The following is a 25,302-nucleotide window of genomic DNA, read 5'->3' on the forward strand; positions in this document are numbered from 1 at the left end:
GGCCCACAGGGCTGGCTAGCTGGCTATCCAGCAAGCAGGTAGCAATGAAAGTAGGAATCTTTCTTTTTAACCCTGTAAGGGGGTGGTGCACTGTACCCGAAGATACTGCCATATCGGGTCAATGCATAGGGCGACGGAAGCAAGCTTCGAAATCGGCCCCCGTTCTCAAAAATCCATTTAATATATGGTCCCCAGATAGGGGACGTATCAGATATTAAACTGATAAGAACAGATACTACACTTGATCTTAGCCAAAAGGCCGAGAAGCGATAACCGTGAAAGGGGCGGGCCCAACAAGGTCCCCTTCATGGGCACTATCACTGCTTGCTGTCAGGGAGGCTGCCAGACAATTTTCCATGCACACTCTGGGCTGGGGGGCAGTCAACCACCAGTACACACAGCAGAACCTAAACCCATACCATTATTGCTAAGCAGCAAGACAGGGGCCCATTGCACTCCCACGGGGCCTTTTTAAATGCAATCCATAACCCGGATTTGCCAGGAACCCTTCTTACTCCTCCTACTTGCATGTGACACTGGGCTTAGGATCTGCATAGGAAACACACACACAAGCACACACCTACCTTTGTTGCCTGCAGATGCCTCCTTGGCTGTCCCCAAACGGTATCAAACCAACACCCACGGGAAGCTGTAAGCATAGAGGACATGCCTGCACCCCATTGGACTTACCTGTGTGGGTTAAATCCGGGTTATTTGACAACCTATGGCGGTGATGGTTCTGCTCAGGCAGAGCAGTGCTGATGCTCCTCATAAAGCTGTCGCTGCTGTGAAGGTTCTAGGTGACATCACAAATCCCTATGGTTACATACACAACAAAGCTGGGTTGTTGTTGTTTACACTCTGCAAGGCCTGTGGAAGTGAGTGACATCATAGCACTGTAGTTCTGAGGGTTCAAGATGGATGCAACAATCTCCTGTTGCTTCTATGAAGGCCGTAATAGACGACATCACCAAACAGCTCCATAGTCACATACACAGCAAAGGAGAGATGTTGTTTACACCTAGTGATGTCAGTGGTATTGAGTGACATCACAGCACAGTGCTAAGGCTCCTGGGCCTGGACACAGCAGCGGCTGCAATATCTCAACGGAGAATACGTTTATATCTATGTGTGTGTGTGCGCATATATATATATATATATATATATATATATATATATATATATATATATATATTTCTCCGCCGAAATCACTTTTAAACCCATTTCCACCTTTTTTTCCCTTCTCTTCCTCTTACTTTTTTTTCACGTTTTTTTACGTTTTTCTCCTTTTCGCCTCTTTTCTGGGCGTATTATTCTTCTTTTTCTTCTTTTTTTTCGTCTAATGCATACCCCATCAGTGCAGCAATGCTTATTCAATACCGCCAGCAGATGGAGACACTGGGGGATAATTTTCTAAGGATTTATACTGATTTTTCCTGTCTGAATTTGTCGCACAGAAAGTTGCAGGCCAAATATGTGTGACATTTCTGCGACTTTAGCTTCTAGAGCATTTTTACAACATTATACATAGGTGCTGAATACATAAAAAGCGACTGTTCAGCGACAGACAAGTCGCATCGGCTGAAAGTAGGCCAGAATGTCAGTCCATGTTGGAGCAGGTTTAGATACAGTCTAAAGCATAGATCTCAAAGTCTGTGCACAGAATTTAGCAAGGGCCTCGCACCTTCTGATGCATCAGGTAGGTGCACAATAGCATAGCCTAACCCTCTGTACTTTGGTCTATATTGATGCGGGACATAGACAGCCAGCTGATGACCAATCCATTAGTGCAATGGATGGCTGGAAGCATTTGTCTTTGCCTTTGCAATACCACAGAAGCAATGCATGGTCAATGTACAGCAATGACACACCTGTGTGAACAGCCAGGAGACCCCCCCCCCCCCCCCCCCCATGTTATGTTACATAGTTACATAGTTAGTACGGTCGAAAAAAGACATATGTCCATCAAGTTCAACCAGGGAATTAAGGGGTAGGGGTGTGGCGCGATATTGGGGAAGGGATGAGATTTTATATTTCTTCATAAGCATTAATCTTATTTTGTCAATTAGGAACATTCAGCACCCACCCGCTATCAAGGCAGCTGCCTATCATGTCATGCCCTACCTGCACAGGGGTGCTGGCTACTCAAATGATCCAATTAAGGAGGCCATTTAGTCAGCAGCAGCAGAAGTCCTGTGCCTGGACGCTCCAACAGGGGCCAGACACAAGCAGAAGCAGAAGCAGCAGCAGCACCACCTTTTGTTTTTTGGCTGCAGCAGCAGCAAGGCCCACAGGGCTGGCTAGCTGGCTAGCCAGCAAGCAGGTAGCAATGAAAGTAGGAATCTTTCTTTTTAACCCTGTAAGGGGGTGGTGCACTGTACCCGAAGATACTGCCATATCGGGTCAATGCATAGGGCGACGGAAGCAAGCTTCGAAATCGGCCCCCGTTCTCAAAAATCCATTTAATATATGGTCCCCAGATAGGGGACGTATCAGATATTAAACTGATAAGAACAGATTTTTTTTTTTTTTTTTTTTATCTAAAGCCGAGGAACGTGCTTTCGATTCACCCAAAGTGCAAGAAAAAGTGCAAACGTGTTACACTAAAAAAACGTGCACAAAGGATGCGGTCTATCGCAAGCCCTTCTCCGATAGGAGAGAGGCCCCCCAACAAACCTTACCCTTCGCCTCCGGACCAAAAGGTACCTGCGAGGTTCCAGGTTCGATGTCCCTTTTCGCCGAAGCTACTAGGAGACCACAAATGCTCCCGGCATCCCCCTTGGCGTTAGCCAAGGTATCTGCCCGCAGAGCCGATTACGGTAGGTACCCTGCGAAGCAGGAGTACCCGGGGTGTTTGCAGGGAGGTGCGGAACCTAATGGCCACACACACCTCCCCTAGACCGCCAGGAGGGACACCCAGAAGGGCTACCGCATCCTGACAAATCCTGTGAACACACAACACGCAAAAAGTGACACAGTGAGACAAAAAATAAATAAATAAGTGAATGTGTGCAGATATACTGCCCGGACATCCGGCCGGATCTATAAAAATTTCTCTGATCCTAGCCAGAAGGCCGGGAATCAAGAGGTGAGTGCCACAAGGTGAAGAGATTATGGTGCCCGTGCTTCAACTCAGTGAGCCTATTCTCCCAGTGAGTTTCGGCACCTCGGGGTCACCACTCCCCGAGGCACAAAAGTACCTCGGCTCTAGACCCTCTCAGCCTCATGGCGAGACCCGGAGGGAACAGGTCACATCGGGGCAGCCGTCGAGCTGATTCCTCAGAACCAGCCCCGGAAAGCCCTGGTACACCTGCATCCTCCATGCAGCACCCCATCCCCACCAGCATGAAAACTGATAAGAACAGATACTACACTTGATCTTAGCCAAAAGGCCGAGAAGCGATAACCGTGAAAGGGGCGGGCCCAACAAGGTCCCCTTCATGGGCACTATCACTGCTTGCTGTCAGGGAGGCTGCCAGACAATTTTCCATGCACACTCTGGGCTGGGGGGCAGTCAACCACCAGTACACACAGCAGAACCTAAACCCATACCATTATTGCTAAGCAGCAAGACAGGGGCCCATTGCACTCCCACGGGGCCTTTTTAAATGCAATCCATAACCCGGATTTGCCAGGAACCCTTCTTACTCCTCCTACTTGCATGTGACACTGGGCTTAGGATCTGCATAGGAAACACACACACAAGCACACACCTACCTTTGTTGCCTGCAGATGCCTCCTTGGCTGTCCCCAAACGGTATCAAACCAACACCCACGGGAAGCTGTAAGCATAGAGGACATGCCTGCACCCCATTGGACTTACCTGTGTGGGTTAAATCCGGGTTATTTGACAACCTATGGCGGTGATGGTTCTGCTCAGGCAGAGCAGTGCTGATGCTCCTCATAAAGCTGTCGCTGCTGTGAAGGTTCTAGGTGACATCACAAATCCCTATGGTTACATACACAACAAAGCTGGGTTGTTGTTGTTTACACTCTGCAAGGCCTGTGGAAGTGAGTGACATCATAGCACTGTAGTTCTGAGGGTTCTAGATGGATGCAACAATCTCCTGTTGCTTCTATGAAGGCCATAATAGACGACATCACCAAACAGCTCCATAGTCACATACACAGCAAAGGAGAGATGTTGTTTACACCTAGTGATGTCAGTGGTATTGAGTGACATCACAGCACAGTGCTAAGGCTCCTGGGCCTGGACACAGCAGCGGCTGCAATATCTCAACGGAGAATACGTTTATATATATGTGTGTGTGTGCGCGTATATATATATATATATATATATATATATATATATATATATATTTCTCCGCCGAAATCACTTTTAAACCCATTTCCACCTTTTTTTCCCTTCTCTTCCTCTTACTTTTTTTTCACGTTTTTTTACGTTTTTCTCCTTTTCGCCTCTTTTCTGGGCGTATTATTCTTCTTTTTCTTCTTTTTTTTCGTCTAATGCATACCCCATCAGTGCAGCAATGCTTATTCAATACCGCCAGCAGATGGAGACACTGGGGGATAATTTTCTAAGGATTTATACTGATTTTTCCTGTCTGAATTTGTCGCACAGAAAGTTGCAGGCCAAATATGTGTGACATTTCTGCGACTTTAGCTTCTAGAGCATTTTTACAACATTATACATAGGTGCTGAATACATAAAAAGCGACTGTTCAGCGACAGACAAGTCGCATCGGCTGAAAGTAGGCCAGAATGTCAGTCCATGTTGGAGCAGGTTTAGATACAGTCTAAAGTATAGATCTCAAAGTCTGTGCACAGAATTTAGCAAGGGCCTCGCACCTTCTGATGCATCAGGTAGGTGCACAATAGCATAGCCTAACCCTCTGTACTTTGGTCTATATTGATGCGGGACATAGACAGCCAGCTGATGACCAATCCATTAGTGCAATGGATGGCTGGAAGCATTTGTCTTTGCCTTTGCAATACCACAGAAGCAATGCATGGTCAATGTACAGCAATGACACACCTGTGTGAACAGCCAGGAGACCCCCCCCCCCCCCATGTTATGTTACATAGTTACATAGTTAGTACGGTCGAAAAAAGACATATGTCCATCAAGTTCAACCAGGGAATTAAGGGGTAGGGGTGTGGCGCGATATTGGGGAAGGGATGAGATTTTATATTTCTTCATAAGCATTAATCTTATTTTGTCAATTAGGAACATTCAGCACCCACCCGCTATCAAGGCAGCTGCCTATCATGTCATGCCCTACCTGCACAGGTGTGCTGGCTACTCAAATGATCCAATTAAGGAGGCCATTTAGTCAGCAGCAGCAGAAGTCCTGTGCCTGGACGCTCCAACAGCGGCCAGACACAAGCAGAAGCAGCAGAAGCAGCAGCAGCAGCACCACCTTTTGTTTTTTGGCTGCAGCAGCAAGGCCCCCAGGGCTGGCTAGCTGGCTAGCCAGCAAGCAGGTAGCAATGAAAGTAGGAATCTTTCTTTTTAACCCTGTAAGGGGGTGGTGCACTGTACCCGAAGATACTGCCATATCGGGTCAATGCATAGGGCGACGGAAGCAAGCTTCGAAATCGGCCCCCGTTCTCAAAAATCCATTTAATATATGGTCCCCAGATAGGGGACGTATCAGATATTAAACTGATAAGAACAGATACTACACTTGATCTTAGCCAAAAGGCCGAGAAGCGATAACCGTGAAAGGGGCGGGCCCAACAAGGTCCCCTTCATGGGCACTATCACTGCTTGCTGTCAGGGAGGCTGCCAGACAATTTTCCATGCACACTCTGGGCTGGGGGGCAGTCAACCACCAGTACACACAGCAGAACCTAAACCCATACCATTATTGCTAAGCAGCAAGACAGGGGCCCATTGCACTCCCACGGGGCCTTTTTAAATGCAATCCATAACCCGGATTTGCCAGGAACCCTTCTTACTCCTCCTACTTGCATGTGACACTGGGCTTAGGATCTGCATAGGAAACACACACACAAGCACACACCTACCTTTGTTGCCTGCAGATGCCTCCTTGGCTGTCCCCAAACGGTATCAAACCAACACCCACGGGAAGCTGTAAGCATAGAGGACATGCCTGCACCCCATTGGACTTACCTGTGTGGGTTAAATCCGGGTTATTTGACAACCTATGGCGGTGATGGTTCTGCTCAGGCAGAGCAGTGCTGATGCTCCTCATAAAGCTGTCGCTGCTGTGAAGGTTCTAGGTGACATCACAAATCCCTATGGTTACATACACAACAAAGCTGGGTTGTTGTTGTTTACACTCTGCAAGGCCTGTGGAAGTGAGTGACATCATAGCACTGTAGTTCTGAGGGTTCTAGATGGATGCAACAATCTCCTGTTGCTTCTATGAAGGCCATAATAGACGACATCACCAAACAGCTCCATAGTCACATACACAGCAAAGGAGAGATGTTGTTTACACCTAGTGATGTCAGTGGTATTGAGTGACATCACAGCACAGTGCTAAGGCTCCTGGGCCTGGACACAGCAGCGGCTGCAATATCTCAACGGAGAATACGTTTATATATATGTGTGTGTGTGCGCGTATATATATATATATATATATATATATATATATATATATATATTTCTCCGCCGAAATCACTTTTAAACCCATTTCCACCTTTTTTTCCCTTCTCTTCCTCTTACTTTTTTTTCACGTTTTTTTACGTTTTTCTCCTTTTCGCCTCTTTTCTGGGCGTATTATTCTTCTTTTTCTTCTTTTTTTTCGTCTAATGCATACCCCATCAGTGCAGCAATGCTTATTCAATACCGCCAGCAGATGGAGACACTGGGGGATAATTTTCTAAGGATTTATACTGATTTTTCCTGTCTGAATTTGTCGCACAGAAAGTTGCAGGCCAAATATGTGTGACATTTCTGCGACTTTAGCTTCTAGAGCATTTTTACAACATTATACATAGGTGCTGAATACATAAAAAGCGACTGTTCAGCGACAGACAAGTCGCATCGGCTGAAAGTAGGCCAGAATGTCAGTCCATGTTGGAGCAGGTTTAGATACAGTCTAAAGTATAGATCTCAAAGTCTGTGCACAGAATTTAGCAAGGGCCTCGCACCTTCTGATGCATCAGGTAGGTGCACAATAGCATAGCCTAACCCTCTGTACTTTGGTCTATATTGATGCGGGACATAGACAGCCAGCTGATGACCAATCCATTAGTGCAATGGATGGCTGGAAGCATTTGTCTTTGCCTTTGCAATACCACAGAAGCAATGCATGGTCAATGTACAGCAATGACACACCTGTGTGAACAGCCAGGAGACCCCCCCCCCCCCCCCATGTTATGTTACATAGTTACATAGTTAGTACGGTCGAAAAAAGACATATGTCCATCAAGTTCAACCAGGGAATTAAGGGGTAGGGGTGTGGCGCGATATTGGGGAAGGGATGAGATTTTATATTTCTTCATAAGCATTAATCTTATTTTGTCAATTAGGAACATTCAGCACCCACCCGCTATCAAGGCAGCTGCCTATCATGTCATGCCCTACCTGCACAGGTGTGCTGGCTACTCAAATGATCCAATTAAGGAGGCCATTTAGTCAGCAGCAGCAGAAGTCCTGTGCCTGGACGCTCCAACAGCGGCCAGACACAAGCAGAAGCAGCAGAAGCAGCAGCAGCAGCACCACCTTTTGTTTTTTGGCTGCAGCAGCAAGGCCCACAGGGCTGGCTAGCTGGCTAGCCAGCAAGCAGGTAGCAATGAAAGTAGGAATCTTTCTTTTTAACCCTGTAAGGGGGTGGTGCACTGTACCCGAAGATACTGCCATATCGGGTCAATGCATAGGGCGACGGAAGCAAGCTTCGAAATCGGCCCCCGTTCTCAAAAATCCATTTAATATATGGTCCCCAGATAGGGGACGTATCAGATATTAAACTGATAAGAACAGATACTACACTTGATCTTAGCCAAAAGGCCGAGAAGCGATAACCGTGAAAGGGGCGGGCCCAACAAGGTCCCCTTCATGGGCACTATCACTGCTTGCTGTCAGGGAGGCTGCCAGACAATTTTCCATGCACACTCTGGGCTGGGGGGCAGTCAACCACCAGTACACACAGCAGAACCTAAACCCATACCATTATTGCTAAGCAGCAAGACAGGGGCCCATTGCACTCCCACGGGGCCTTTTTAAATGCAATCCATAACCCGGATTTGCCAGGAACCCTTCTTACTCCTCCTACTTGCATGTGACACTGGGCTTAGGATCTGCATAGGAAACACACACACAAGCACACACCTACCTTTGTTGCCTGCAGATGCCTCCTTGGCTGTCCCCAAACGGTATCAAACCAACACCCACGGGAAGCTGTAAGCATAGAGGACATGCCTGCACCCCATTGGACTTACCTGTGTGGGTTAAATCCGGGTTATTTGACAACCTATGGCGGTGATGGTTCTGCTCAGGCAGAGCAGTGCTGATGCTCCTCATAAAGCTGTCGCTGCTGTGAAGGTTCTAGGTGACATCACAAATCCCTATGGTTACATACACAACAAAGCTGGGTTGTTGTTGTTTACACTCTGCAAGGCCTGTGGAAGTGAGTGACATCATAGCACTGTAGTTCTGAGGGTTCTAGATGGATGCAACAATCTCCTGTTGCTTCTATGAAGGCCATAATAGACGACATCACCAAACAGCTCCATAGTCACATACACAGCAAAGGAGAGATGTTGTTTACACCTAGTGATGTCAGTGGTATTGAGTGACATCACAGCACAGTGCTAAGGCTCCTGGGCCTGGACACAGCAGCGGCTGCAATATCTCAACGGAGAATACGTTTATATATATGTGTGTGTGTGCGCGTATATATATATATATATATATATATATATATATATATATATATATATTTCTCCGCCGAAATCACTTTTAAACCCATTTCCACCTTTTTTTCCCTTCTCTTCCTCTTACTTTTTTTTCACGTTTTTTTACGTTTTTCTCCTTTTCGCCTCTTTTCTGGGCGTATTATTCTTCTTTTTCTTCTTTTTTTTCGTCTAATGCATACCCCATCAGTGCAGCAATGCTTATTCAATACCGCCAGCAGATGGAGACACTGGGGGATAATTTTCTAAGGATTTATACTGATTTTTCCTGTCTGAATTTGTCGCACAGAAAGTTGCAGGCCAAATATGTGTGACATTTCTGCGACTTTAGCTTCTAGAGCATTTTTACAACATTATACATAGGTGCTGAATACATAAAAAGCGACTGTTCAGCGACAGACAAGTCGCATCGGCTGAAAGTAGGCCAGAATGTCAGTCCATGTTGGAGCAGGTTTAGATACAGTCTAAAGTATAGATCTCAAAGTCTGTGCACAGAATTTAGCAAGGGCCTCGCACCTTCTGATGCATCAGGTAGGTGCACAATAGCATAGCCTAACCCTCTGTACTTTGGTCTATATTGATGCGGGACATAGACAGCCAGCTGATGACCAATCCATTAGTGCAATGGATGGCTGGAAGCATTTGTCTTTGCCTTTGCAATACCACAGAAGCAATGCATGGTCAATGTACAGCAATGACACACCTGTGTGAACAGCCAGGAGACCCCCCCCCCCCCCCCCCATGTTATGTTACATAGTTACATAGTTAGTACGGTCGAAAAAAGACATATGTCCATCAAGTTCAACCAGGGAATTAAGGGGTAGGGGTGTGGCGCGATATTGGGGAAGGGATGAGATTTTATATTTCTTCATAAGCATTAATCTTATTTTGTCAATTAGGAACATTCAGCACCCACCCGCTATCAAGGCAGCTGCCTATCATGTCATGCCCTACCTGCACAGGTGTGCTGGCTACTCAAATGATCCAATTAAGGAGGCCATTTAGTCAGCAGCAGCAGAAGTCCTGTGCCTGGACGCTCCAACAGCGGCCAGACACAAGCAGAAGCAGCAGAAGCAGCAGCAGCAGCACCACCTTTTGTTTTTTGGCTGCAGCAGCAAGGCCCACAGGGCTGGCTAGCTGGCTAGCCAGCAAGCAGGTAGCAATGAAAGTAGGAATCTTTCTTTTTAACCCTGTAAGGGGGTGGTGCACTGTACCCGAAGATACTGCCATATCGGGTCAATGCATAGGGCGACGGAAGCAAGCTTCGAAATCGGCCCCCGTTCTCAAAAATCCATTTAATATATGGTCCCCAGATAGGGGACGTATCAGATATTAAACTGATAAGAACAGATACTACACTTGATCTTAGCCAAAAGACCGAGAAGCGATAACCGTGAAAGGGGCGGGCCCAACAAGGTCCCCTTCATGGGCACTATCACTGCTTGCTGTCAGGGAGGCTGCCAGACAATTTTCCATGCACACTCTGGGCTGGGGGGCAGTCAACCACCAGTACACACAGCAGAACCTAAACCCATACCATTATTGCTAAGCAGCAAGACAGGGGCCCATTGCACTCCCACGGGGCCTTTTTAAATGCAATCCATAACCCGGATTTGCCAGGAACCCTTCTTACTCCTCCTACTTGCATGTGACACTGGGCTTAGGATCTGCATAGGAAACACACACACAAGCACACACCTACCTTTGTTGCCTGCAGATGCCTCCTTGGCTGTCCCCAAACGGTATCAAACCAACACCCACGGGAAGCTGTAAGCATAGAGGACATGCCTGCACCCCATTGGACTTACCTGTGTGGGTTAAATCCGGGTTATTTGACAACCTATGGCGGTGATGGTTCTGCTCAGGCAGAGCAGTGCTGATGCTCCTCATAAAGCTGTCGCTGCTGTGAAGGTTCTAGGTGACATCACAAATCCCTATGGTTACATACACAACAAAGCTGGGTTGTTGTTGTTTACACTCTGCAAGGCCTGTGGAAGTGAGTGACATCATAGCACTGTAGTTCTGAGGGTTCTAGATGGATGCAACAATCTCCTGTTGCTTCTATGAAGGCCATAATAGACGACATCACCAAACAGCTCCATAGTCACATACACAGCAAAGGAGAGATGTTGTTTACACCTAGTGATGTCAGTGGTATTGAGTGACATCACAGCACAGTGCTAAGGCTCCTGGGCCTGGAAACAGCAGCGGCTGCAATATCTCAACGGAGAATACGTTTATATATATGTGTGTGTGTGCGCGTATATATATATATATATATATATATATATATATATATATATATTTCTCCGCCGAAATCACTTTTAAACCCATTTCCACCTTTTTTTCCCTTCTCTTCCTCTTACTTTTTTTTCACGTTTTTTTACGTTTTTCTCCTTTTCGCCTCTTTTCTGGGCGTATTATTCTTCTTTTTCTTCTTTTTTTTCGTCTAATGCATACCCCATCAGTGCAGCAATGCTTATTCAATACCGCCAGCAGATGGAGACACTGGGGGATAATTTTCTAAGGATTTATACTGATTTTTCCTGTCTGAATTTGTCGCACAGAAAGTTGCAGGCCAAATATGTGTGACATTTCTGCGACTTTAGCTTCTAGAGCATTTTTACAACATTATACATAGGTGCTGAATACATAAAAAGCGACTGTTCAGCGACAGACAAGTCGCATCGGCTGAAAGTAGGCCAGAATGTCAGTCCATGTTGGAGCAGGTTTAGATACAGTCTAAAGTATAGATCTCAAAGTCTGTGCACAGAATTTAGCAAGGGCCTCGCACCTTCTGATGCATCAGGTAGGTGCACAATAGCATAGCCTAACCCTCTGTACTTTGGTCTATATTGATGCGGGACATAGACAGCCAGCTGATGACCAATCCATTAGTGCAATGGATGGCTGGAAGCATTTGTCTTTGCCTTTGCAATACCACAGAAGCAATGCATGGTCAATGTACAGCAATGACACACCTGTGTGAACAGCCAGGAGACCCCCCCCCCCCCCCCCATGTTATGTTACATAGTTACATAGTTAGTACGGTCGAAAAAAGACATATGTCCATCAAGTTCAACCAGGGAATTAAGGGGTAGGGGTGTGGCGCGATATTGGGGAAGGGATGAGATTTTATATTTCTTCATAAGCATTAATCTTATTTTGTCAATTAGGAACATTCAGCACCCACCCGCTATCAAGGCAGCTGCCTATCATGTCATGCCCTACCTGCACAGGTGTGCTGGCTACTCAAATGATCCAATTAAGGAGGCCATTTAGTCAGCAGCAGCAGAAGTCCTGTGCCTGGACGCTCCAACAGCGGCCAGACACAAGCAGAAGCAGCAGAAGCAGCAGCAGCAGCACCACCTTTTGTTTTTTGGCTGCAGCAGCAAGGCCCACAGGGCTGGCTAGCTGGCTAGCCAGCAAGCAGGTAGCAATGAAAGTAGGAATCTTTCTTTTTAACCCTGTAAGGGGGTGGTGCACTGTACCCGAAGATACTGCCATATCGGGTCAATGCATAGGGCGACGGAAGCAAGCTTCGAAATCGGCCCCCGTTCTCAAAAATCCATTTAATATATGGTCCCCAGATAGGGGACGTATCAGATATTAAACTGATAAGAACAGATACTACACTTGATCTTAGCCAAAAGGCCGAGAAGCGATAACCGTGAAAGGGGCGGGCCCAACAAGGTCCCCTTCATGGGCACTATCACTGCTTGCTGTCAGGGAGGCTGCCAGACAATTTTCCATGCACACTCTGGGCTGGGGGGCAGTCAACCACCAGTACACACAGCAGAACCTAAACCCATACCATTATTGCTAAGCAGCAAGACAGGGGCCCATTGCACTCCCACGGGGCCTTTTTAAATGCAATCCATAACCCGGATTTGCCAGGAACCCTTCTTACTCCTCCTACTTGCATGTGACACTGGGCTTAGGATCTGCATAGGAAACACACACACAAGCACACACCTACCTTTGTTGCCTGCAGATGCCTCCTTGGCTGTCCCCAAACGGTATCAAACCAACACCCACGGGAAGCTGTAAGCATAGAGGACATGCCTGCACCCCATTGGACTTACCTGTGTGGGTTAAATCCGGGTTATTTGACAACCTATGGCGGTGATGGTTCTGCTCAGGCAGAGCAGTGCTGATGCTCCTCATAAAGCTGTCGCTGCTGTGAAGGTTCTAGGTGACATCACAAATCCCTATGGTTACATACACAACAAAGCTGGGTTGTTGTTGTTTACACTCTGCAAGGCCTGTGGAAGTGAGTGACATCATAGCACTGTAGTTCTGAGGGTTCTAGATGGATGCAACAATCTCCTGTTGCTTCTATGAAGGCCATAATAGACGACATCACCAAACAGCTCCATAGTCACATACACAGCAAAGGAGAGATGTTGTTTACACCTAGTGATGTCAGTGGTATTGAGTGACATCACAGCACAGTGCTAAGGCTCCTGGGCCTGGACACAGCAGCGGCTGCAATATCTCAACGGAGAATACGTTTATATATATGTGTGTGTGTGCGCGTATATATATATATATATATATATATATATATATATATATATATATATTCTCCGCCGAAATCACTTTTAAACCCATTTCCACCTTTTTTTCCCTTCTCTTCCTCTTACTTTTTTTTCACGTTTTTTTACGTTTTTCTCCTTTTCGCCTCTTTTCTGGGCGTATTATTCTTCTTTTTCTTCTTTTTTTTCGTCTAATGCATACCCCATCAGTGCAGCAATGCTTATTCAATACCGCCAGCAGATGGAGACACTGGGGGATAATTTTCTAAGGATTTATACTGATTTTTCCTGTCTGAATTTGTCGCACAGAAAGTTGCAGGCCAAATATGTGTGACATTTCTGCGACTTTAGCTTCTAGAGCATTTTTACAACATTATACATAGGTGCTGAATACATAAAAAGCGACTGTTCAGCGACAGACAAGTCGCATCGGCTGAAAGTAGGCCAGAATGTCAGTCCATGTTGGAGCAGGTTTAGATACAGTCTAAAGTATAGATCTCAAAGTCTGTGCACAGAATTTAGCAAGGGCCTCGCACCTTCTGATGCATCAGGTAGGTGCACAATAGCATAGCCTAACCCTCTGTACTTTGGTCTATATTGATGCGGGACATAGACAGCCAGCTGATGACCAATCCATTAGTGCAATGGATGGCTGGAAGCATTTGTCTTTGCAATACCACAGAAGCAATGCATGGTCAATGTACAGCAATGACACACCTGTGTGAACAGCCAGGAGACCCCCCCCCCCCCCCCCATGTTATGTTACATAGTTACATAGTTAGTACGGTCGAAAAAAGACATATGTCCATCAAGTTCAACCAGGGAATTAAGGGGTAGGGGTGTGGCGCGATATTGGGGAAGGGATGAGATTTTATATTTCTTCATAAGCATTAATCTTATTTTGTCAATTAGGAACATTCAGCACCCACCCGCTATCAAGGCAGCTGCCTATCATGTCATGCCCTACCTGCACAGGTGTGCTGGCTACTCAAATGATCCAATTAAGGAGGCCATTTAGTCAGCAGCAGCAGAAGTCCTGTGCCTGGACGCTCCAACAGCGGCCAGACACAAGCAGAAGCAGCAGAAGCAGCAGCAGCAGCACCACCTTTTGTTTTTTGGCTGCAGCAGCAAGGCCCACAGGGCTGGCTAGCTGGCTAGCCAGCAAGCAGGTAGCAATGAAAGTAGGAATCTTTCTTTTTAACCCTGTAAGGGGGTGGTGCACTGTACCCGAAGATACTGCCATATCGGGTCAATGCATAGGGCGACGGAAGCAAGCTTCGAAATCGGCCCCCGTTCTCAAAAATCCATTTAATATATGGTCCCCAGATAGGGGACGTATCAGATATTAAACTGATAAGAACAGATACTACACTTGATCTTAGCCAAAAGGCCGAGAAGCGATAACCGTGAAAGGGGCGGGCCCAACAAGGTCCCCTTCATGGGCACTATCACTGCTTGCTGTCAGGGAGGCTGCCAGACAATTTTCCATGCACACTCTGGGCTGGGGGGCAGTCAACCACCAGTACACACAGCAGAACCTAAACCCATACCATTATTGCTAAGCAGCAAGACAGGGGCCCATTGCACTCCCACGGGGCCTTTTTAAATGCAATCCATAACCCGGATTTGCCAGGAACCCTTCTTACTCCTCCTACTTGCATGTGACACTGGGCTTAGGATCTGCATAGGAAACACACACACAAGCACACACCTACCTTTGTTGCCTGCAGATGCCTCCTTGGCTGTCCCCAAACGGTATCAAACCAACACCCACGGGAAGCTGTAAGCATAGAGGACATGCCTGCACCCCATTGGACTTACCTGTGTGGGTTAAATCCGGGTTATTTGACAACCTATGGCGGTGATGGTTCTGCTCAGGCAGAGCAGTGCTGATGCTCCTCATAAAGCTGTCGCTGCTGTGAAGGTTCTAGGTGACATCACAAATCCCTATGGTTACATACACAACAAAGCTGGGTTGTTGTTGTTTACACTCTGCAAGGCCTGTGGAAGTGAGTGACATCATAGCACTGTAGTTCTGAGGGTTCTAGATGGATGCAACAATCTCCTGTTGCTTCTATGAAGGCCATAATAGACGACATCACCAAACAGCTCCATAGTCACATACACAGCAAAGGAGAGATGTTGTTTACACCTAGTGATGTCAGTGGTATTGAGTGACATCACAGCACAGTGCTAAGGCTCCTGGGCCTGGACACAGCAGCGGCTGCAATATCTCAACGGAGAATACGTTTATATATATGTGTGTGTGTGCGCGTATATATATATATATATATATATATATATATATATATATATATATATATTTCTCCGCCGAAATCACTTTTAAACCCATTTCCACCTTTTTTTCCCTTCTCTTCCTCTTACTTTTTTTTCACGTTTTTTTACGTTTTTCTCCTTTTCGCCTCTTTTCTGGGCGTATTATTCTTCTTTTTCTTCTTTTTTTTCGTCTAATGCATACCCCATCAGTGCAGCAATGCTTATTCAATACCGCCAGCAGATGGAGACACTGGGGGATAATTTTCTAAGGATTTATACTGATTTTTCCTGTCTGAATTTGTCGCACAGAAAGTTGCAGGCCAAATATGTGTGACATTTCTGCGACTTTAGCTTCTAGAGCATTTTTACAACATTATACATAGGTGCTGAATACATAAAAAGCGACTGTTCAGCGACAGACAAGTCGCATCGGCTGAAAGTAGGCCAGAATGTCAGTCCATGTTGGAGCAGGTTTAGATACAGTCTAAAGTATAGATCTCAAAGTCTGTGCACAGAATTTAGCAAGGGCCTCGCACCTTCTGATGCATCAGGTAGGTGCACAATAGCATAGCCTAACCCTCTGTACTTTGGTCTATATTGATGCGGGACATAGACAGCCAGCTGATGACCAATCCATTAGTGCAATGGATGGCTGGAAGCATTTGTCTTTGCCTTTGCAATACCACAGAAGCAATGCATGGTCAATGTACAGCAATGACACACCTGTGTGAACAGCCAGGAGACCCCCCCCCCCCCCCCCATGTTATGTTACATAGTTACATAGTTAGTACGGTCGAAAAAAGACATATGTCCATCAAGTTCAACCAGGGAATTAAGGGGTAGGGGTGTGGCGCGATATTGGGGAAGGGATGAGATTTTATATTTCTTCATAAGCATTAATCTTATTTTGTCAATTAGGAACATTCAGCACCCACCCGCTATCAAGGCAGCTGCCTATCATGTCATGCCCTACCTGCACAGGTGTGCTGGCTACTCAAATGATCCAATTAAGGAGGCCATTTAGTCAGCAGCAGCAGAAGTCCTGTGCCTGGACGCTCCAACAGCGGCCAGACACAAGCAGAAGCAGCAGAAGCAGCAGCAGCAGCACCACCTTTTGTTTTTTGGCTGCAGCAGCAAGGCCCACAGGGCTGGCTAGCTGGCTAGCCAGCAAGCAGGTAGCAATGAAAGTAGGAATCTTTCTTTTTAACCCTGTAAGGGGGTGGTGCACTGTACCCGAAGATACTGCCATATCGGGTCAATGCATAGGGCGACGGAAGCAAGCTTCGAAATCGGCCCCCGTTCTCAAAAATCCATTTAATATATGGTCCCCAGATAGGGGACGTATCAGATATTAAACTGATAAGAACAGATACTACACTTGATCTTAGCCAAAAGGCCGAGAAGCGATAACCGTGAAAGGGGCGGGCCCAACAAGGTCCCCTTCATGGGCACTATCACTGCTTGCTGTCAGGGAGGCTGCCAGACAATTTTCCATGCACACTCTGGGCTGGGGGGCAGTCAACCACCAGTACACACAGCAGAACCTAAACCCATACCATTATTGCTAAGCAGCAAGACAGGGGCCCATTGCACTCCCACGGGGCCTTTTTAAATGCAATCCATAACCCGGATTTGCCAGGAACCCTTCTTACTCCTCCTACTTGCATGTGACACTGGGCTTAGGATCTGCATAGGAAACACACACACAAGCACACACCTACCTTTGTTGCCTGCAGATGCCTCCTTGGCTGTCCCCAAACGGTATCAAACCAACACCCACGGGAAGCTGTAAGCATAGAGGACATGCCTGCACCCCATTGGACTTACCTGTGTGGGTTAAATCCGGGTTATTTGACAACCTATGGCGGTGATGGTTCTGCTCAGGCAGAGCAGTGCTGATGCTCCTCATAAAGCTGTCGCTGCTGTGAAGGTTCTAGGTGACATCACAAATCCCTATGGTTACATACACAACAAAGCTGGGTTGTTGTTGTTTACACTCTGCAAGGCCTGTGGAAGTGAGTGACATCATAGCACTGTAGTTCTGAGGGTTCTAGATGGATGCAACAATCTCCTGTTGCTTCTATGAAGGCCATAATAGACGACATCACCAAACAGCTCCATAGTCACATACACAGCAAAGGAGAGATGTTGTTTACACCTAGTGATGTCAGTGGTATTGAGTGACATCACAGCACAGTGCTAAGGCTCCTGGGCCTGGACACAGCAGCGGCTGCAATATCTCAACGGAGAATACGTTTATATATATGTGTGTGTGTGCGCGTATATATATATATATATATATATATATATATATATATATATATATTTCTCCGCCGAAATCACTTTTAAACCCATTTCCACCTTTTTTTCCCTTCTCTTCCTCTTACTTTTTTTTCACGTTTTTTTACGTTTTTCTCCTTTTCGCCTCTTTTCTGGGCGTATTATTCTTCTTTTTCTTCTTTTTTTTCGTCTAATGCATACCCCATCAGTGCAGCAATGCTTATTCAATACCGCCAGCAGATGGAGACACTGGGGGATAATTTTCTAAGGATTTATACTGATTTTTCCTGTCTGAATTTGTCGCACAGAAAGTTGCAGGCCAAATATGTGTGACATTTCTGCGACTTTAGCTTCTAGAGCATTTTTACAACATTATACATAGGTGCTGAATACATAAAAAGCGACTGTTCAGCGACAGACAAGTCGCATCGGCTGAAAGTAGGCCAGAATGTCAGTCCATGTTGGAGCAGGTTTAGATACAGTCTAAAGTATAGATCTCAAAGTCTGTGCACAGAATTTAGCAAGGGCCTCGCACCTTCTGATGCATCAGGTAGGTGCACAAAATAGCATAGCCTAACCCTCTGTACTTTGGTCTATATTGATGCGGGACATAGACAGCCAGCTGATGACCAATCCATTAGTGCAATGGATGGCTGGAAGCATTTGTCTTTGCCTTTGCAATACCACAGAAGCAATGCATGGTCAATGTACAGCAATGACACACCTGTGTGAACAGCCAGGAGACCCCCCCCCCCCCCCCATGTTATGTTACATAGTTACATAGTTAGTACGGTCGAAAAAAGACATATGTCCATCAAGTTCAACCAGGGAATTAAGGGGTAGGGGTGTGGCGCGATATTGGGGAAGGAATGAGATTTTATATTTCTTCATAAGCATTAATCTTATTTTGTCAATTAGGAACATTCAGCACCCACCCGCTATCAAGGCAGCTGCCTATCATGTCATGCCCTACCTGCACAGGTGTGCTGGCTACTCAAATGATCCAATTAAGGAGGCCATTTAGTCAGCAGCAGCAGAAGTCCTGTGCCTGGACGCTCCAACAGCGGCCAGACACAAGCAGAAGCAGCAGAAGCAGCAGCAGCAGCACCACCTTTTGTTTTTTGGCTGCAGCAGCAAGGCCCACAGGGCTGGCTAGCTGGCTAGCCAGCAAGCAGGTAGCAATGAAAGTAGGAATCTTTCTTTTTAACCCTGTAAGGGGGTGGTGCACTGTACCCGAAGATACTGCCATATCGGGTCAATGCATAGGGCGACGGAAGCAAGCTTCGAAATCGGCCCCCGTTCTCAAAAATCCATTTAATATATGGTCCCCAGATAGGGGACGTATCAGATATTAAACTGATAAGAACAGATACTACACTTGATCTTAGCCAAAAGGCCGAGAAGCGATAACCGTGAAAGGGGCGGGCCCAACAAGGTCCCCTTCATGGGCACTATCACTGCTTGCTGTCAGGGAGGCTGCCAGACAATTTTCCATGCACACTCTGGGCTGGGGGGCAGTCAACCACCAGTACACACAGCAGAACCTAAACCCATACCATTATTGCTAAGCAGCAAGACAGGGGCCCATTGCACTCCCACGGGGCCTTTTTAAATGCAATCCATAACCCGGATTTGCCAGGAACCCTTCTTACTCCTCCTACTTGCATGTGACACTGGGCTTAGGATCTGCATAGGAAACACACACACAAGCACACACCTACCTTTGTTGCCTGCAGATGCCTCCTTGGCTGTCCCCAAACGGTATCAAACCAACACCCACGGGAAGCTGTAAGCATAGAGGACATGCCTGCACCCCATTGGACTTACCTGTGTGGGTTAAATCCGGGTTATTTGACAACCTATGGCGGTGATGGTTCTGCTCAGGCAGAGCAGTGCTGATGCTCCTCATAAAGCTGTCGCTGCTGTGAAGGTTCTAGGTGACATCACAAATCCCTATGGTTACATACACAACAAAGCTGGGTTGTTGTTGTTTACACTCTGCAAGGCCTGTGGAAGTGAGTGACATCATAGCACTGTAGTTCTGAGGGTTCTAGATGGATGCAACAATCTCCTGTTGCTTCTATGAAGGCCATAATAGACGACATCACCAAACAGCTCCATAGTCACATACACAGCAAAGGAGAGATGTTGTTTACACCTAGTGATGTCAGTGGTATTGAGTGACATCACAGCACAGTGCTAAGGCTCCTGGGCCTGGACACAGCAGCGGCTGCAATATCTCAACGGAGAATACGTTTATATATATGTGTGTGTGTGCGCGTATATATATATATATATATATATATATATATATTTCTCCGCCGAAATCACTTTTAAACCCATTTCCACCTTTTTTTCCCTTCTCTTCCTCTTACTTTTTTTTCACGTTTTTTTACGTTTTTCTCCTTTTCGCCTCTTTTCTGGGCGTATTATTCTTCTTTTTCTTCTTTTTTTTCGTCTAATGCATACCCCATCAGTGCAGCAATGCTTATTCAATACCGCCAGCAGATGGAGACACTGGGGGATAATTTTCTAAGGATTTATACTGATTTTTCCTGTCTGAATTTGTCGCACAGAAAGTTGCAGGCCAAATATGTGTGACATTTCTGCGACTTTAGCTTCTAGAGCATTTTTACAACATTATACATAGGTGCTGAATACATAAAAAGCGACTGTTCAGCGACAGACAAGTCGCATCGGCTGAAAGTAGGCCAGAATGTCAGTCCATGTTGGAGCAGGTTTAGATACAGTCTAAAGTATAGATCTCAAAGTCTGTGCACAGAATTTAGCAAGGGCCTCGCACCTTCTGATGCATCAGGTAGGTGCACAATAGCATAGCCTAACCCTCTGTACTTTGGTCTATATTGATGCGGGACATAGACAGCCAGCTGATGACCAATCCATTAGTGCAATGGATGGCTGGAAGCATTTGTCTTTGCCTTTGCAATACCACAGAAGCAATGCATGGTCAATGTACAGCAATGACACACCTGTGTGAACAGCCAGGAGACCCCCCCCCCCCCCCCCCATGTTATGTTACATAGTTACATAGTTAGTACGGTCGAAAAAAGACATATGTCCATCAAGTTCAACCAGGGAATTAAGGGGTAGGGGTGTGGCGCGATATTGGGGAAGGGATGAGATTTTATATTTCTTCATAAGCATTAATCTTATTTTGTCAATTAGGAACATTCAGCACCCACCCGCTATCAAGGCAGCTGCCTATCATGTCATGCCCTACCTGCACAGGTGTGCTGGCTACTCAAATGATCCAATTAAGGAGGCCATTTAGTCAGCAGCAGCAGAAGTCCTGTGCCTGGACGCTCCAACAGCGGCCAGACACAAGCAGAAGCAGCAGAAGCAGCAGCAGCAGCACCACCTTTTGTTTTTTGGCTGCAGCAGCAAGGCCCACAGGGCTGGCTAGCTGGCTAGCCAGCAAGCAGGTAGCAATGAAAGTAGGAATCTTTCTTTTTAACCCTGTAAGGGGGTGGTGCACTGTACCCGAAGATACTGCCATATCGGGTCAATGCATAGGGCGACGGAAGCAAGCTTCGAAATCGGCCCCCGTTCTCAAAAATCCATTTAATATATGGTCCCCAGATAGGGGACGTATCAGATATTAAACTGATAAGAACAGATACTACACTTGATCTTAGCCAAAAGGCCGAGAAGCGATAACCGTGAAAGGGGCGGGCCCAACAAGGTCCCCTTCATGGGCACTATCACTGCTTGCTGTCAGGGAGGCTGCCAGACAATTTTCCATGCACACTCTGGGCTGGGGGGCAGTCAACCACCAGTACACACAGCAGAACCTAAACCCATACCATTATTGCTAAGCAGCAAGACAGGGGCCCATTGCACTCCCACGGGGCCTTTTTAAATGCAATCCATAACCCGGATTTGCCAGGAACCCTTCTTACTCCTCCTACTTGCATGTGACACTGGGCTTAGGATCTGCATAGGAAACACACACACAAGCACACACCTACCTTTGTTGCCTGCAGATGCCTCCTTGGCTGTCCCCAAACGGTATCAAACCAACACCCACGGGAAGCTGTAAGCATAGAGGACATGCCTGCACCCCATTGGACTTACCTGTGTGGGTTAAATCCGGGTTATTTGACAACCTATGGCGGTGATGGTTCTGCTCAGGCAGAGCAGTGCTGATGCTCCTCATAAAGCTGTCGCTGCTGTGAAGGTTCTAGGTGACATCACAAATCCCTATGGTTACATACACAACAAAGCTGGGTTGTTGTTGTTTACACTCTGCAAGGCCTGTGGAAGTGAGTGACATCATAGCACTGTAGTTCTGAGGGTTCTAGATGGATGCAACAATCTCCTGTTGCTTCTATGAAGGCCATAATAGACGACATCACCAAACAGCTCCATAGTCACATACACAGCAAAGGAGAGATGTTGTTTACACCTAGTGATGTCAGTGGTATTGAGTGACATCACAGCACAGTGCTAAGGCTCCTGGGCCTGGACACAGCAGCGGCTGCAATATCTCAACGGAGAATACGTTTATATATATGTGTGTGTGTGCGCGTATATATATATATATATATATATATATATATATATATATATATATATTTCTCCGCCGAAATCACTTTTAAACCCATTTCCACCTTTTTTTCCCTTCTCTTCCTCTTACTTTTTTTTCACGTTTTTTTACGTTTTTCTCCTTTTCGCCTCTTTTCTGGGCGTATTATTCTTCTTTTTCTTCTTTTTTTTCGTCTAATGCATACCCCATCAGTGCAGCAATGCTTATTCAATACCGCCAGCAGATGGAGACACTGGGGGATAATTTTCTAAGGATTTATACTGATTTTTCCTGTCTGAATTTGTCGCACAGAAAGTTGCAGGCCAAATATGTGTGACATTTCTGCGACTTTAGCTTCTAGAGCATTTTTACAACATTATACATAGGTGCTGAATACATAAAAAGCGACTGTTCAGCGACAGACAAGTCGCATCGGCTGAAAGTAGGCCAGAATGTCAGTCCATGTTGGAGCAGGTTTAGATACAGTCTAAAGTATAGATCTCAAAGTCTGTGCACAGAATTTAGCAAGGGCCTCGCACCTTCTGATGCATCAGGTAGGTGCACAATAGCATAGCCTAACCCTCTGTACTTTGGTCTATATTGATGCGGGACATAGACAGCCAGCTGATGACCAATCCATTAGTGCAATGGATGGCTGGAAGCATTTGTCTTTGCCTTTGCAATACCACAGAAGCAATGCATGGTCAATGTACAGCAATGACACACCTGTGTGAACAGCCAGGAGACCCCCCCCCCCCCCCCCTATGTTATGTTACATAGTTACATAGTTAGTACGGTCGAAAAAAGACATATGTCCATCAAGTTCAACCAGGGAATTAAGGGGTAGGGGTGTGGCGCGATATTGGGGAAGGGATGAGATTTTATATTTCTTCATAAGCATTAATCTTATTTTGTCAATTAGGAACATTCAGCACCCACCCGCTATCAAGGCAGCTGCCTATCATGTCATGCCCTACCTGCACAGGTGTGCTGGCTACTCAAATGATCCAATTAAGGAGGCCATTTAGTCAGCAGCAGCAGAAGTCCTGTGCCTGGACGCTCCAACAGCGGCCAGACACAAGCAGAAGCAGCAGAAGCAGCAGCAGCAGCACCACCTTTTGTTTTTTGGCTGCAGCAGCAAGGCCCACAGGGCTGGCTAGCTGGCTAGCCAGCAAGCAGGTAGCAATGAAAGTAGGAATCTTTCTTTTTAACCCTGTAAGGGGGTGGTGCACTGTACCCGAAGATACTGCCATATCGGGTCAATGCATAGGGCGACGGAAGCAAGCTTCGAAATCGGCCCCCGTTCTCAAAAATCCATTTAATATATGGTCCCCAGATAGGGGACGTATCAGATATTAAACTGATAAGAACAGATACTACACTTGATCTTAGCCAAAAGGCCGAGAAGCGATAACCGTGAAAGGGGCGGGCCCAACAAGGTCCCCTTCATGGGCACTATCACTGCTTGCTGTCAGGGAGGCTGCCAGACAATTTTCCATGCACACTCTGGGCTGGGGGGCAGTCAACCACCAGTACACACAGCAGAACCTAAACCCATACCATTATTGCTAAGCAGCAAGACAGGGGCCCATTGCACTCCCACGGGGCCTTTTTAAATGCAATCCATAACCCGGATTTGCCAGGAACCCTTCTTACTCCTCCTACTTGCATGTGACACTGGGCTTAGGATCTGCATAGGAAACACACACACAAGCACACACCTACCTTTGTTGCCTGCAGATGCCTCCTTGGCTGTCCCCAAACGGTATCAAACCAACACCCACGGGAAGCTGTAAGCATAGAGGACATGCCTGCACCCCATTGGACTTACCTGTGTGGGTTAAATCCGGGTTATTTGACAACCTATGGCGGTGATGGTTCTGCTCAGGCAGAGCAGTGCTGATGCTCCTCATAAAGCTGTCGCTGCTGTGAAGGTTCTAGGTGACATCACAAATCCCTATGGTTACATACACAACAAAGCTGGGTTGTTGTTGTTTACACTCTGCAAGGCCTGTGGAAGTGAGTGACATCATAGCACTGTAGTTCTGAGGGTTCTAGATGGATGCAACAATCTCCTGTTGCTTCTATGAAGGCCATAATAGACGACATCACCAAACAGCTCCATAGTCACATACACAGCAAAGGAGAGATGTTGTTTACACCTAGTGATGTCAGTGGTATTGAGTGACATCACAGCACAGTGCTAAGGCTCCTGGGCCTGGACACAGCAGCGGCTGCAATATCTCAACGGAGAATACGTTTATATATATGTGTGTGTGTGCGCGTATATATATATATATATATATATATATATATATATATATATTTCTCCGCCGAAATCACTTTTAAACCCATTTCCACCTTTTTTTCCCTTCTCTTCCTCTTACTTTTTTTTCACGTTTTTTTACGTTTTTCTCCTTTTCGCCTCTTTTCTGGGCGTATTATTCTTCTTTTTCTTCTTTTTTTTCGTCTAATGCATACCCCATCAGTGCAGCAATGCTTATTCAATACCGCCAGCAGATGGAGACACTGGGGGATAATTTTCTAAGGATTTATACTGATTTTTCCTGTCTGAATTTGTCGCACAGAAAGTTGCAGGCCAAATATGTGTGACATTTCTGCGACTTTAGCTTCTAGAGCATTTTTACAACATTATACATAGGTGCTGAATACATAAAAAGCGACTGTTCAGCGACAGACAAGTCGCATCGGCTGAAAGTAGGCCAGAATGTCAGTCCATGTTGGAGCAGGTTTAGATACAGTCTAAAGTATAGATCTCAAAGTCTGTGCACAGAATTTAGCAAGGGCCTCGCA

The 25,302-nt window shown here is 46.3% G+C and overlaps 11 non-coding genes and 1 pseudogene across 11 annotated transcripts; all 12 read right to left on the minus strand.

The window, feature by feature from the left end:
• Positions 1–80: 80 nt before the first annotated feature.
• On the minus strand, positions 81–271 carry LOC130303717 (U2 spliceosomal RNA). Its single transcript, XR_008853747.1, has one exon. It is a non-coding gene; the product is annotated as a U2 spliceosomal RNA (small nuclear RNA).
• Positions 272–2,365: 2,094 nt separating this feature from the next.
• Positions 2,366–2,551, minus strand: LOC130303748 (U2 spliceosomal RNA). The gene has a single exon (XR_008853777.1). It is a non-coding gene; the product is annotated as a U2 spliceosomal RNA (small nuclear RNA).
• A 692-nt stretch (positions 2,552–3,243) lies between these two features.
• LOC130303751 (U2 spliceosomal RNA) lies at positions 3,244–3,404 on the minus strand (annotated as a pseudogene).
• Positions 3,405–5,487: 2,083 nt separating this feature from the next.
• Positions 5,488–5,678, minus strand: LOC130303719 (U2 spliceosomal RNA). The gene has a single exon (XR_008853749.1). It is a non-coding gene; the product is annotated as a U2 spliceosomal RNA (small nuclear RNA).
• A 2,085-nt stretch (positions 5,679–7,763) lies between these two features.
• Positions 7,764–7,954, minus strand: LOC130303720 (U2 spliceosomal RNA). The gene has a single exon (XR_008853750.1). It is a non-coding gene; the product is annotated as a U2 spliceosomal RNA (small nuclear RNA).
• A 2,091-nt stretch (positions 7,955–10,045) lies between these two features.
• Positions 10,046–10,236, minus strand: LOC130303744 (U2 spliceosomal RNA). Its single transcript, XR_008853773.1, has one exon. It is a non-coding gene; the product is annotated as a U2 spliceosomal RNA (small nuclear RNA).
• A 2,086-nt stretch (positions 10,237–12,322) lies between these two features.
• On the minus strand, positions 12,323–12,513 carry LOC130303721 (U2 spliceosomal RNA). Its single transcript, XR_008853751.1, has one exon. It is a non-coding gene; the product is annotated as a U2 spliceosomal RNA (small nuclear RNA).
• Positions 12,514–14,596: 2,083 nt separating this feature from the next.
• Positions 14,597–14,787, minus strand: LOC130303722 (U2 spliceosomal RNA). The gene has a single exon (XR_008853752.1). It is a non-coding gene; the product is annotated as a U2 spliceosomal RNA (small nuclear RNA).
• Positions 14,788–16,879: 2,092 nt separating this feature from the next.
• On the minus strand, positions 16,880–17,070 carry LOC130303723 (U2 spliceosomal RNA). The gene has a single exon (XR_008853753.1). It is a non-coding gene; the product is annotated as a U2 spliceosomal RNA (small nuclear RNA).
• A 2,089-nt stretch (positions 17,071–19,159) lies between these two features.
• LOC130303724 (U2 spliceosomal RNA) lies at positions 19,160–19,350 on the minus strand. The gene has a single exon (XR_008853754.1). It is a non-coding gene; the product is annotated as a U2 spliceosomal RNA (small nuclear RNA).
• Positions 19,351–21,427: 2,077 nt separating this feature from the next.
• On the minus strand, positions 21,428–21,618 carry LOC130303725 (U2 spliceosomal RNA). Its single transcript, XR_008853755.1, has one exon. It is a non-coding gene; the product is annotated as a U2 spliceosomal RNA (small nuclear RNA).
• A 2,091-nt stretch (positions 21,619–23,709) lies between these two features.
• Positions 23,710–23,900, minus strand: LOC130303726 (U2 spliceosomal RNA). Its single transcript, XR_008853756.1, has one exon. It is a non-coding gene; the product is annotated as a U2 spliceosomal RNA (small nuclear RNA).
• Positions 23,901–25,302: the final 1,402 nt, after the last annotated feature.

Source organism: Hyla sarda, unplaced genomic scaffold (assembly GCF_029499605.1).
Source record: "Hyla sarda isolate aHylSar1 unplaced genomic scaffold, aHylSar1.hap1 scaffold_1239, whole genome shotgun sequence".
NCBI classification, from domain to species: Eukaryota; Metazoa; Chordata; class Amphibia; order Anura; family Hylidae; genus Hyla; species Hyla sarda.